The sequence below is a fragment of the Pseudophryne corroboree genome, chromosome 9, assembly GCF_028390025.1.
Source record: "Pseudophryne corroboree isolate aPseCor3 chromosome 9, aPseCor3.hap2, whole genome shotgun sequence".
In the NCBI taxonomy this organism is placed as follows: Eukaryota; Metazoa; Chordata; class Amphibia; order Anura; family Myobatrachidae; genus Pseudophryne; species Pseudophryne corroboree.
The window spans coordinates 463,427,481-463,442,161 of NC_086452.1; the positions used below are offsets into that span (position 1 = coordinate 463,427,481).

Sequence of the window (14,681 nt, forward strand, 5' to 3'; positions counted from 1 at the left end):
GGTGAACGGAAGTCCGGAGTGCCAGGGACATTTTTTGCATATACACACATTTATATAGAATAATATGGCAGTACCTTGACATAGTATACAGTATGACAGGCTGTGAGGGTGCCATCCAGGCACGTAGGGAGCAGGGTTGGACAGAGGTAGTGCTGCGGGCAGCTGCTATAAGGAGCCCTGACTCACACAGTCAGTGTAGCCTGTGTTTGCTGCTCTGCTGCCCAGCTCTTCAGCGGCAGCGGCAGCAGATCGTCAGACAGGGACGGGGCGGCAGAGAGGCATGCCGCAAGCATAATGAAGGCAACAAAGCGAAGACCAACCAGACCAAGCAAGTGACGGGGCCCCCCTGAAGCTCGGGGCCCGGGAGGGTTGTCCCCTTTGACCCCCCCTGTCGCCGGGCCTGTATGCAGCGCCCCAGCAGGGCTGGTCAGAGTAGCACGGCAGTCAGCCAGATTCCCATTTGCGGCTAAATGGTTGTAACTGGGAGGCAACAGGGAATTTATACTTACCACGTTTGCCACGGCCGTGTAGATGGGTTTGTGGCTTGGCCAGAGGTAAGCGCACACTTGCCTACTTTTGAAAAAGGAGATTATGAAAGTTACACCTATGGGTTTAATTCAAACCTGATCGTAGATGTGTGTTGGGGGCCACCCAGCACAGGGCTAGCCCGCTCCACGTGTCAGGTCCGACACCGCCGCACAAGTACAAAAGCATCGCACAACGGCGCCTGCAGGAGCTACTCGTCGCTGTGAGGGTTGCAGCGACTGCGTGTGACGTCACGCAGCTGCTGCTCCCGCCTCCCCCAACAGTCCGGGCATGCCTGCATTGCCAAGACCACAGCCCCCTTAACGTCGGCCAAACGCCACTGGCTTGCCCCCTCCCACCCAGCGACCGCCTCTGCCTGTCAATTGTGCAGAGGCGATAGCAGGGCTGAGATGGCCGTCGGCTGTCTGGCACGCGCAGTCCAGACCTGATCGGCAGCTGTGCGAAAACGCACAGCAGCGATCCGGTCTGAATTAGACCCTATAAGCGAAGACGTGTACTGCTACATCTGAGAGGAGTGACATAAAAATGACTGACTTCCAAATGTAAATGAGCCCCAAAGTTAGTAAGATCTACTTGTTGAAGAAAAGACGCTGATATTTTGCAATATTTGTTTGTTTGGGGATAATAGGGGCAGATGTATTATCCTGGAGAAGTGATAAAGCGGTGATAAGTGGAAGGTGATAATACACCAGCCAATCATTACGGATTTGAAAAATGACAGTTAGGAGCTGATTGGCTGATGCGTTATCACCTTCCACTTATCACTGCTTTATCCCTTCTCCAGGCTTAATACATCTGCCCCATTGTGCCTTATTATAAGTTTTATAACATATATATTGGTAGATACTCAATTAGCTTAGTGATATCATTCAGGTGCTCGAAAGGGAGGGGTATTTCTGAGCAAGAAAAAAGGCAATTGGTTTCCCCCAGCACCCTGAATGATAACCGTAACCAGATATAAATCCCACATGATAATAGAATTCAGAGATCTTCGTTACACATATTTGCGCAAATGTATGATTAAGCCCCAAAGCCGCATCAAGGCGTCTCTGTATATTTGGGGTCCCTAGCGCTATATCTAGGTGCAGGGTGTGGCACCCCAAAATACCAGCATAAGCCAGAAAGCTATTGTGAGAGGCAGAGAGGTTCCTGCATTAGGAGGAGGTGCAGGCCCTGACATGCCACATGGAGCATTATGGGGTTGCTCCAATGGTAGGTAGCTCTTAGCTTAGACATATTGTAGTAAGGAGCCATTATCATGTGGCTCCTTGCTGGTTAATCTTAGACCCAGATTGGGGTAATGGAGGTGTGAGGTGTGGTGCCTCTGGACTGGCTGAGCTGGATGGCTTTAGTGTGGCATACCTTTACATTCTATTAACACTTTTCACTTATTAATTTCTTAACACTATTTCTCTATTTTAATTGCATTTAATTTTTGTATCACTTTCTCTATAGCTTCGGCTTCCTAAATACTAATTTATTAACACTATAGTTTTTTCACTGGTATGCTACGCTTAGCTTTCTGGCTTATGCTGGTATTTTGGGGTGCCACACCCTGCACCTAGATATAGCGCTAGGGACCCCAAATATACAGAGACGCCTTGATGCGGCTTTGGGGCTTATTCACACATTTGCGCAAATATGTGTAACGAAGATCTCTGAATTCTATTATCATGTGGGATTTATATCTGGTTACGGTTATCATTCAGGGTGCTGGGGGAAACCAATTGCCTTTTTTCTTGCCTTATTATAACCAACGCAGGGAAATGGCACTAATGATCCCATATGAATGTATGTATCTGATTTCTTTTTTGCCCCAAGAATGTAACAGCTGCATAATGGGGATAAGGTGTAATCAGGGAGATTGCTGGTCTATTCAGGGAGTGAGGGAGATCGCTACTATTTCAGGGAGTCTCCTGCAGAATGAGGGAGGGTAGGAAACTACTGGTAAGTGTATGCAAAGACCTGTGAATTCACAGGGATCTGTTGCACCCAGGAATAGGACTGTTACTGTGCGGCTTCTTCAGAACTGCGACATCCACTTGCAGAATCTGGCGCCTGTGGAAATCCGCCATCTTTAGAGCATCGGACACACCACCGAAACTTACACAAGCCCTGCGGCTGACTCCTGTATGAGCGGATCTGCGTCTTTAGGCTTTAGAGGAGGGGGCAGTTACATCCCACTGTCATATAACATAAGGAGAGTGGTAACAGAAACAGTGGTCAGACACTGAGGGGGAAATTTACTAAGCTCCCGATTTTGACCGAGATGCCGTTTTTTCATCAAAGTGTCATCTCGGTAATTTACTAAACACTAATCACGGCAGAGATGAGGGCATTCGTAATTTTTTGCAAGTCCAAGTAAAAAATTACGAATGAATACACCATCGGTCAAAACGCGGCTGTTTAAGTATGAATCTCGGTCATTTACTAAGAAGTGCAAAGCAAAAAACAAACAAACACTGCCGTGAAAAATTACAACTCGTAAAAAAGTGCTAAAAAAAAACAGACCTTTTTTTTTTATTCGTGATTGGATAGGCATGCACGGATCCATGAGATCCGTGCATGTATATCAGTGGGAAGGGGTGGGAAAGTGCTTATTTTTTTTAAAAAAATTGCGTGGGGTCCCCCCTCCTAAGCATAACCAGCCTCGGGCTCTTTGAGCCGATCCTGGTTGCAGAAATATGGGGAAAAAAATGACAGGGGTTCCCCCATATTTAAGCAACCAGCATCGGGCTCTGCGCCTGGTCCTGGTCCCAAAAATACGGGGGACAAAAAGAGTAGGGGTCCCCCGTATTTTTAAAACCAGCACCGGGCTCCACTAGCTGGACAGATAATGCCACAGCCGGGGGTCACTTTTATATAGTGCCCTGCGGCCGTGGCATCAAAAATCCAACTAGTCACCCCTGGCCGGGGTACCCTGGGGGAGTGGGGACCCCTTCAATCAAGGGGTCCCCCCCCAGCCACCCAAGGGCCAGGGGTGAAGCCCGAGGCTGTCCCCCCCCATCCAATGGGCTGCGGATGGGGAGGCTGATAGCCTTTGTTGTAAAAGAAAAGATATTGTTTTTAGTAGCAGTACTACAAGGCCCAGCAAGCCTCCCCCGCATGCTGGTACTTGGAGAACCACAAGTACCAGCATGCGATGGAAAAACGGGCCCGCTGGTACCTGTAGTACTACTACTAAAAAAATACCCAAAAAAAGACAAGACACACACACCGTGAAAGTATAATTTTATTACATACATACACACATACATACATACTTACCTTAAGTTCCCACGCAGGTCGGTCCTCTTCTCCAGTAGAATCCAAGGGGTACCTGTTGAAGAAATTATACTCACGAGATCCAGGGGTCCAGGCTCCTCGGGAAATCCAGGGGTAATCCACGTACTTGAAAAAAAAAAAAAAACGGTGTCCCGACCACGAACTGAAAGGGGACCCATGTTTGCACATGGGTCACCTTTCCACGAATGCCAGAAACCCACTCTGACTTCTGTCTAAGTGGGTTTCTTCAGCCAATCAGGGAGCGCCACGTTGTAGCACTCTCCTGATCAGCTGTGTGGTCCTGTCCTCACTGACAGGCAGCACACGGCAGTGTTACAATGTAGCGCCTATGCGCTACATTGTAACCAATGATGGGAACTTTCTGCCCTGCGGTTGACCTAAAGTGACGTCACCGCTGAGCAGAAAGTTCCCATCATTGGTTACAATGTAGCGCATAGGCGCTACATTGTAACACTGCCGTGTGCTGCCTGTCACTCAGTACAGGAGCACACAGCCGATCAGGAGAGTGCTACAACGTGGCGCTCCCTGATTGGCTGAAGAAACCCACTTAGACAGAAGTCAGAGTGGGTTTCTGGCATTCGTGGAAAGGTGACCCATGTGCAAACATGGGTCCCCTTTCAGTTCGTGGTCGGGACACCGTTTTTTTTTTTTTTTCAAGTACGTGGATTACCCCTGGATTTCCCGAGGAGCCTGGACCCCTGGATCTCGTGAGTATAATTTCTTCAACAGGTACCCCTTGGATTCTACTGGAGAAGAGGACCGACCTGCGTGGGAACTTAAGGTAAGTATGTATGTATGTGTGTATGTATGTAATAAAATTATACTTTCACGGTGTGTGTGTCTTGTCTTTTTTTGGGTATTTTTTTAGTAGTAGTACTACAGGTACCAGCGGGCCAGTTTTCCCGTCGCATGCTGGTACTTGTGGTTCTCCAAGTACCAGCATGCGGGGGAGGCTTGCTGGGCCTTGTAGTACTGCTACTAAAAACAATATCTTTTCTTTTACAACAAAGGCTATCAGCCTCCCCATCCGCAGCCCATTGGATGGGGGGGGACAGCCTCGGGCTTCACCCCTGGCCCTTGGGTGGCTGGGGGGGGACGACCCCTTGATTGAAGGGGTCCCCACTCCCCGAGGGTACCCCGGCCAGGAGTGACTAGTTGGATTTTTGATGCCACGGCCGCAGGGCACTATATAAAAGTGACCCCCGGCTGTGGCATTATCTGTCCAGCTAGTGGAGCACGGTGCTGGTTTTAAAAATACGGGGGACCCCTACTCTTTTTGTCCCCCGTATTTTTGGGACCAGGACCAGGCGCAGAGCCCGATGCTGGTTGCTTAAATATGGGGGAACCCCTGTCATTTTTTCCCCCATATTTTTGCAACCAGGATCGGCTCAAAGAGCCCGAGGCTGGTTATGCTTAGGAGGGGGGACCCCACGCATTTTTTTTTATTATTTTACAGTGTTTAATTAAAAAAAAAAATAAACCCCAGCACGGATCACACAGATCCGGCCGAGATTGATTGTAAAAAAAGTCGGCAGTGTTTTGCTAATCACTGCCGTAAAAATAGAAAAAAAACCACGAATGACATCGACATCGGAACAAAAGAAAAACCCGAATACGACAGCTTAGTAAATTAGTCGTAATCAATTCAAAAAGTTGCAGTTTTACACTTTCGATGTCATTCGTGATTGAACTTTGACCTGAAACGGGAATATACGAATCTTAGTAAATTTACCCCTGAGGGGGAAATTTACTAAGCTCCCGATTTTGACCGAGATGCCGTTTTTTCTTCAAAGTGTCATCTCGGTAATTTACTAAACACTAATCACGGCAGAGATGAGGGCATTCGTAATTTTTTGCAAGTCCAAGTAAAAAATTACGAATGAATACACCATCGGTCAAATTACGCCTGTTTAGATATGAATCTCGGTCATTTACTAACCATTCGTAATTGTAATTGCTGCCGTGAAAATGCATTCGCGGCCGCGAAAAATTACAAATCGTAATTTTTTCCTAAAAAAAAACGCGCCAGCATTTGAAAAGCGTGTTTACATGTGTACTCAATTATCCATTACTCACACCTGAATGTTTGGCCCTATAAAAGTGTTCCAGGCACATTTTGAACTTCTCTCACTCTGAAATGGCGGCTGTGGTGTGTGGCAATGATTTTTTGTTTGCTGTGGGATACCTTAGACTGCTCCATGAGGCTTCCAGGAATCAGGCCCAGGTAAGTGAACATGGTCAACAGGTTGTCCAGGTACCGCGGAGGCTGCGCCAGCCTCGTTTTTTTAGAGGGCGTTTAAACTTAAATGCATTGTCCGATGATAGGGTCATACAGATGTTCCGCCTAAATAGAAACAACATTTTCCACCTGTATGACCTTGTCAAACTGGGCATAGACCCTGAGACAGCACGCTCTCGCTCTGTCTCAGGCCTACACAAACTCCTGGCTGTGTTACACTTTATGGCTACTGGGAGCTTCCAGGCTGTGGCAGGCGACGTCATTGGTATCTCACAGCCCACCTTTTCCAGATATTTGATGCAGGTGAGTCTAAAAATACATAGGCGGTTATGTCTAAGTGTTGCTTCTGTAAGTTCAAACAACACAGTATTGTAGAGAATACCTAACATGACACTCACCTTAGCTTCTTTAATGTCCACTCAGGTTTTGGATGTGTTGGAGCCACACATTAATGCCTCAATCTGCTTCCCTACCGAGGAGTCGGAGTGGAGTGCTGTCAGGGTAGCTTTCTATTAGCTTGCTGGCATGCCCAATGTGCTGGGGGCCATAGATTGCACACACGTTCAGCTGAGATCACCTAAGGGCCGCCAATATATATATACTAATAGACATCTGTCCCAATCAACTAATGTCCAGGTGGTCTGTGATGCAAACTTAAAAATTATGAGTGTTGTTGCAGGTTACCCTGGTGGCTGCCATGACTCCTTCATCCTCAGTCAGTCATCGCTCTTCGATAAATTTGAGGCCGGACAAATGCCTGATGGCTGGCTGTTGGGTATGTTTAAAATGTTTTGTGTGTATGTCTTTTATCCACAAACTCGAGTTATGATTAGGTGAAAGAATAATCTAACATATGTACTAATGTGGACTATATCTGTTTTTCAGGTGATGGGGGTTACGGCTGCTACTCTTGGCTCCTTACTCCATTGTCCCAACCTGATTCTCCTGCTGAACACAGTTACAATCATGCACATAAGGCTACGCGGAATGTGATAGAAAGATGTTTTGGTGTGCTGAAGTCACGGTTTCGGTGTCTGGATAAATCTGCTGGCCTTTTGTTGTATAGTCCCTCAAAGGTGACTAGAATTGTGTTCTGCTGCTGTTTTCTCCATAATCTGTGTTTAACCCAACATCTGGCACATGATGAGGGAGAAAGCAGTCGGCAAGCAGAGGAGTTAGACCCATCTGGTGACAGTGTGAGTACATATGTAGGGAGGCAGGTACGGCAAGAAGTGATCCTGCGCTATTTTTCAGGTCAGTTTTAGTAGGCTGTAATTATCCTTGACTAAACACTTTGCACTACTTTCTATTGTGTGTTTTGTTACTTACTGTTTGCAGTTTATAGTGGTGTGTCCATTGTACTTAGTTTATGCTAAAAATACATTTTCAGTCATTACCCATGAAAAACATACATACATACAGAGCTGCTTCGACAATGTTTGAGACGGACACAGGAAGTTGTGTGTTTGTCAAATACAAATTTTTATTTTGCCAATCACATTGGGGTTATTTTTTCCGCTTGTGTGTGCTGGGTGCTGAGCTTTGTGCTGGCTCACTGGCACGTGCTCTGGAGGAACGCCGAACAGGGGAGGTTACTGGCGTTTGGATAGGGTTCGTTGTCCCCGAGCTGGAGGTTACTTGGTGAGCTCCCATCAATGAAATATTGCTGCTCAAATTATTAAGGCTTGCAATCAGCTGAGTGTTGGTTGCAGTGTGGCTGGCTACAATCCTGGATAACGACTCATTCACCACTTGGTTGTGCTGAATGAGCTGAACGAGTGCCTGCTGATGGCGCTGTTGCTCATCTATGATGCGCGATAAATGAGCAAGCATTTGGCTGTTGTCAGCCCTTATTTGCTCCATTGAGGTTGCCATTCGCCCTACTTGTACAATCAGTCTGCCCGAGTTGCGACTAATACGCGGTAGATGATGGGGCAGACTGGCAAGGTGTTGTGTATGTGCGGTCAGGCTGGCATTGCTTTGGGCCTGTTGGCTTGTCCAACTGGCCCAAAAATCATCTGGTATTTGGCTTGGGGGCGGAGCTTGTGCCAGTTGTGGACTGATGGAGGCTTGGGGGATATCCTGCAGCTGTATTGGCTGGCTTGGGTCAACAGGTGTAAGTTGCAGTGTGATGGTTGCCTGTTGGTCTTGTCCCTGCTGGTCCACGTCGGCCATCAAGCTGGGCTCTGTATGGGGTGGCCAACATGCAATGTTTATTTGTAAATTTTTAGCAAGGCTACTTCTACACATTACTACATTCATAATACTCCATTTTTTAACTTTTTGGCGTTGATTTTATAAACTTATAATGTTTTTTATGCTCAAAAACATATATACCAACACAGGCGGCCACATAGACAGATTTGCATAATCCTCACCTAACTAACTCCCCTCCACAGCATTACACTGTTAGATTCCCTCCCCTGACCACGATATAGACTACTTACCTGGATAGTCCAGAGGAGCGGAGCAAGTAAGCCATCTACATACTGGACAGGGGAGATGTGTGAACACTATAATGTTGTGGATGCGTTTTTTTTTTTTGGAATTTTATTGTTATTTTATTTAAATGTGCATGTGTGTGGGGCAAATTTTTAAAAAATTCTGATATTTATTCAAAATGATGTTGGCGAGAACATCCACTAAGACCTTATAAAAAATTTTTTTTACACCTTTAGCAATTGAAGACGTAACATCACATTGCTTGTTCTGGAAAACATGTAATCTCAAAACCAACTAACAACATATTAACTGTACTGTGTATATTATTGCCTATGTGTTTAAATTCTGTTTTTACTCACCAGATAACTGAGGGGATCGGGGCTCATCACTCTGCGAACTCGCCAATAGTGCCAGTGGTGGCTGGGGTGACACTGCCGAAAGTCGTCGCCTGGGTGGGGATGATGGAGCCGCAGATTCCGAGCCAAGACGCCGTGTCTTACTTGGCCTCCTGGGTAAGTGGCCCAAGCCCTGTGATGGGCGCCTTACAGGAGGTCGGCTTCCAGAAGCAGAACCTATGTGAAAATATAAACATTAATATTTTGTACTTCTATGTGTTTGCAGAATATGTGACTACACTGAAGTCTTACCTGCAATCCCAGCCTCATCCTGACTTGTCTGAGGCCTGTCTGGCCGGCTGGTCTGTGGGACTGTTGAAAAAGTGTACCAAACATTATTACCATGCTTTGTGTAAAAAAAAACCCTGCAAAGCCTTATTGTACTGTAACCATCTATTATGTATTGGATAAACAAATAATTTCTGATTAAGAGCTTCAAGCATCATTATTTTGTGGTGTATATCCAAATGTACATGATGTTGCACACAATAAATCTGTTACATTTTAGAATTATGCCTCAGATATTGCAGAGATTGACTACTTGCAAATGTTTCTCAAATTTAATGTTGAAATAATTGCACCGTTTTTCAGAAGTAAATAAATACAAAAATCTTTTTAAAATAAGCAGACAACACAGATGTCCAAGCAATATCGTCCAAAAAAAAAAATTTTTTTTTTAAAAATTAAAAAGCCATTGCACATGTTTTTGCGCAATATTAAATTTACCAAACAGCCAATGCAAGGTGAAAAAAGCACATTCTAAACACAAACACACCTTAAGGGTGCATAGGCCTGCAATATGTGAAACACAATTTATGCATCCTTTACCCTTTAAAAATGACATTTACAACATTTAGAGGACATTTAAATAAAAATATAACACATCAAACTTACCATCCTGCGTGGGTCGGTCCGAATCCCGGACATGAGTAGCAGACACCACTTCGGCAGGAATCAATGCCCGCACAGGCTCCTCCCAGTCCCGATAGGTGGCCCGGAAAGGGGGGCCACCTCCGGTTTTTCTTGCAGATTTGGCCTCTTTGGCCATCTTGGCCTTGACACGCCGCTTAATATCATAAAACCTCTTGCGGCACGTGTCCTCAGTCCGCCTCACCACACCCTCACTATTCACGGCAAGTATTACTTGCCCCCACAGGACAGACTTCCTGCGGGAGGACACCTTGCCAGCATCCTGACCAAACAATTGGCGATGGTGCTTCATCAGCTCACGCACCAAAGCCATGTTTTCAGCATAGCTGAACTTTATATTCCTGCCAGTCTTGGTAGTGGTGCGTGGCTGCGGAGCCACAACACCATCACTATCACTGGAAAATACAGCAACAGGCACCCCCTCCTCCTCCTCCTCACTAACCTCCTCCCTCTCACTACCCCCCTCCACCTCACTAACAGCCTCCACCTCACTACCAGCCTCCACCTCACTACCAGCCTCCACCTCACTAACCTCCGCCACCACACTGACCTCTGAGTCTGACATGACAAACAACAAAAAACACTGAAAAATCAAAACACAAAACACACTCCTCCACTACTCCTACTACTACACACCACACAGCCAACACACACGCTCACTCACTCACTCACAAACAATGACAAAAGACTGTAAAAAAAAATCAAGGACAAAAAAGTAGACAAACTGTGAAAAAACAATACTACAAATATGACAAGACTACTTACACACACAGTACAGCACTCAACAATCACCAAACTCCTCTCCAAATCCACCAAAAACTCCACCAAACTCACCAACTCCAAATACACCTTCCTCTCTCCTCTCCACTAGCTAAACCCACGAGGTGCGGTGTGTTTGGGGCGGTTTTATAGTAATATGCACAGACACTCCTCCTTCACGAATACAACCAATCACGGCCGCGTGACGAAAACGAAACTTAGGACTAAAAACGCGGCAGCAATTTCTAAATCACTGCCGTAACAGACATGTGACGCAGTCGTAAAAAAACCCATAAACGCGGCCGCGAAACAGCAAACGCGGCCGCAATCTACAGCAGAAAAGCACGAATGACATCGACATCGGAAGAAACGAAAAATACGAATACGACAGCTTAGTAAATTAGTCGTAATCAATTCAAAAAGTTGCAATTTTACACTGTCGATGTCATTCGTGATTGAACTTGGACATGATTCTGGAAATTACGAATCCTAGTAAATTTCCCCCTGAGAATAATCAGTACAGAAAGAGGAAGAGCGATGCCAGACAGGTGTGACGGTAATTTGCCATTTCAGTGGAGGGCTAGAAGGGAGGAATGGTATTGTGACCATCAGGACAGGGGCCACTGTTACACTTACCAGTAAAGGATGCTCTAGAAGGGGGTAATGTAAGGTTCCGACCTATGACGATGGCAACATGTCCGTCCCTGCTCCGTGTCGGGTGCAAGATGTCTATTTAATAGGTACTCCCCCTGCTATAGTCACTGTTACCTGGGTGCGCCTGTCTCTGTTGTTCTCTACAGACCCGGCCTGGAATACAAGCTTCAGCTTTATCCGTTCATTCCTATCCCCCACATCTTCCTAACATGGCCCAATCCTCAATCCTGTTCCTAGCAACAGCGTAACTCATAACATTATTGACCGGAATATCTGGAAAATTTAGGCCACATCCCGGAATGTTTCTCCACCCCACCGTCCTCCCTTGGCGGCAGTCCACACTCTATTTGACATCCAAAAACCTTGACTGTTACTAGAATCAGGCTTGTGGGGGACATGCAGTGGCCAAGCCTTTGTATCCTGCACCAGCGAAGACACATTAATGTGTTTCATGTCATCTGTTGCTCTCGGGAGAATACTACAGAGCAGTCTAGAAATATATTTGTGGTTTGCAAAGTGTTCTGGGGCCCATTCAGGTGACCTTTGACCTAAGTCCACTCATGCCGTGACCTTGCAGTTCCTGAGGAACGCTACTAGGGATAAATAATGCAGAGTTTACAGTCAACAACCTTCCCAAGCCAACGTCACTATTACATTTGTGCACAGAATTAGGCAGACACCTCAGCAGGGGCACTGAGGGTTGGGGAGCACTGGTACATAGTGTCAGGTCCTGCCGGGCTCAGCAGGGGTGGATATACTGTAAATAAGGGTGGACAGTTTTAACCAAAACTAGTCAATATTCTTGGCAAACACCCTCATATGCCCATGTCCAACCAGCCTGTCCCATCATCACCCCCCCCCACACACACACAATGAGCGCCATCTTGTCACAATAACACCTGTGTGTGTCTGGTTGCACACTTACACAAGTAACGCAGGATGTCACAAGGGATGGAATAATGACATTTGTGCTACATGAATGTATTGTCTTCTCCTGCCTTACAGATGACCCCATAGACAGTGTAGCTCTTTTAACTTCCCCAGGGTCACCTAGGAGGGTGTGCGCGCAGTGCAGGACTTCAAGGGAGGTCACTTACATGTCAAACACGGCTTCTGCGTATTTTCTCAACAATCACCACAGCGGCATTCATCATGTTGACACTGGTAAAATGTTAACACAATTAGAATGTCGACAAAGCATTCCCGGTGGTCCAGTGGTACCTTCCTGGTTCGGTGGTCGGCTGACGGTGACTTCCAGCTGTTTACCAACCCCCTAACTTCCCATCCTGCAGCCTAACCCTCCCCCTAGTGCCTAACCCTAGCTCTCCTCTCACTTAGCCTAACCCTCTCCCTAGAGCCTAACCCTAGCTCTCCTCTCGCTTAGCCTAACCCTCCCCCTAGAGCCAAACCCTAGCTCTCCTCTCGCTTAGCCTAACCCTCCCCCTAGAGCCTAACCCTAGATCTCCTCTCGCTTAGCCTAATCCTCCCCCTAGTGCCTAACCCTAGCTCTCCTCTCGCTTAGCCTAACCCTCCCCCTAGAGCCTAACCCTAGCTCTCCTCTCGCTTAGCCTAATCCTCCCCCTAGAGCCTAACCCTAGCTCTCCTCTCACTTAGCCTAATCCTCCCCCTAGTGCCTAACCCTAGCTCTCCTCTCGCTTAGCCTAATCCTCCCCCTAGAGCCAAACCCTAGATCTCCTCTCGCTTAGCCTAATCCTCCCCCTAGTGCCTAACCCTAGCTCTCCTCTCGCTTAGCCTAATCCTCCCCCTAGTGCCTAATCCTAGCTCTCCTCTCACTTAGCCTAATCCTCCCCCTAGTGCCTAACCCTAGCTCTCCTCTCGCTTAGCCTAACCCTCCCCCTAGAGCCTAACCCTAGCTCTACTCTCGCTTAGCCTAACCCTCCCCCTAGAGCCTAACCCTAGCTCTACTCTCGCTTAGCCTAACCCTCCCCCTAGTGCCTAACCCTAGCTCTCCCCTCCTGCAGCCTAACCCTCCCCCTAGTGCCTAACCCTAGCTCTACTCTCGCTTAGCCTAACCCTCCCCCTAGTGCCTAACCCTAGATCTCCTCTCGCTTAGCCTAATCCTCCCCCTAGTGCCTAACCCTAGCTCTCCTCTCGCTTAGCCTAATCCTCCCCCTAGTGCCTAATCCTAGCTCTCCTCTCGCTTAGCCTAATCCTCCCCCTAGTGCCTAACCCTAGCTCTCCTCTCGCTTAGCCTAACCCTCCCCCTAGAGCCTAACCCTAGCTCTACTCTCGCTTAGCCTAACCCTCCCCCTAGTGCCTAACCCTAGCTCTCCCCTCCTGCAGCCTAACCCTCCCCCTAGTGCCTAACCCTAGCTCTACTCTCGCTTAGCCTAACCCTCCCCCTAGTGCCTAACCCTAGCTCTCCCCTCCTGCAGCCTAACCCTCCCCCTAGTGCCTAACCCTAGCTCTACTCTCGCTTAGCCTAACCCTCCCCATAGAGCCTAACCCTAGATCTACTCTCGCTTAGCCTAACCCTCCCCCTAGTGCCTAACCCTAGCTCTACTCTCGCTTAGCCTAACCCTCCTCCTAGTGCCTAACCCTAGCTCTCCCCTCCTGCAGCCTAATCCTCCCCCTAGTGCCTAACCCTAGCTCTCCCCTCCTGCAGCCTAACCCTCCCCCTAGTGCCTAACCCTAGCTCTACTCTCGCTTAGCCTAACCCTCCCCTGCTGCAGCCTAGCCCTAGCCATCTGGATCGTGCAGGATGTCGGCATATTAGAATGACAAGATTGGGCATGTTCAATGTTGACATTTCAACAATGTTGACATCATAATTTTCAACATTAGGATTGTCAACATAATAAATGTCAACATAATGGACGGAATTAACTAACTGACATCGCCGCCTATCGTGCCGATACCAATCGCATATGCACTAACATATGCGATTGGTTTTGCGAAGGACAGCTCTTCCGATAAGAGCGGCAGACCCTGGACTTCCAGGTTTATGACCCAGGAGTTGTTCTGCGCGTGCGCAGAGTGACGGGGCAGCCGCAGGGCATGCTGGGAGGGATCCGATCGGCTTCTATAGGGTTCCACAGCGGTGCCCCATCGGTCAGCTGTTAGTACATTCGCAACATGTGGTAAATGGTGGTTTTACCGCATTTTACATTTAGTACATCCTGCCCACTGTCTGCATCCCATGAAACATGCACGGTAACAATTACAGGTAATGGTAATTACAGGTACAGGTATTTACAGTACAATATAGAGATGTGCGGCGGACACTTTTCGTGTTTTGGTTTTGGATATGGATCTCCGCTCGTGTTTTGGATCTGGATGGTTTTGCCAAAACCACCCTTTCGTGTTTTGGTTTTGGATCTGGATGATTTAAAAAGAAAAACATAAAAACAGCTAAAATCACAGAATTTGGGGGTAACTTTGATCCTACGGTATTATTGACCTCAAAAACA

At 47.2% G+C, this 14,681-nt stretch overlaps 2 long non-coding RNA genes across 2 annotated transcripts; one reads left to right on the top strand and one right to left on the bottom strand.

Annotated features, from left to right (window-relative positions):
• The first annotated feature begins 6,879 nt into the window (after window positions 1–6,879).
• On the top strand, window positions 6,880–9,244 carry LOC134957149 (uncharacterized). Its single transcript, XR_010186497.1, has 3 exons — window positions 6,880–7,146; window positions 8,875–9,024; window positions 9,134–9,244. It is a non-coding gene; the product is annotated as an uncharacterized LOC134957149 (long non-coding RNA).
• Window positions 7,541–9,246, bottom strand: LOC134957148 (uncharacterized). Its single transcript, XR_010186495.1, has 3 exons — window positions 9,160–9,246; window positions 8,872–9,084; window positions 7,541–8,256 (listed from the first exon to the last, which is right to left on the bottom strand). It is a non-coding gene; the product is annotated as an uncharacterized LOC134957148 (long non-coding RNA).
• Between the last annotated feature and the right edge of the window lie 5,435 nt (window positions 9,247–14,681).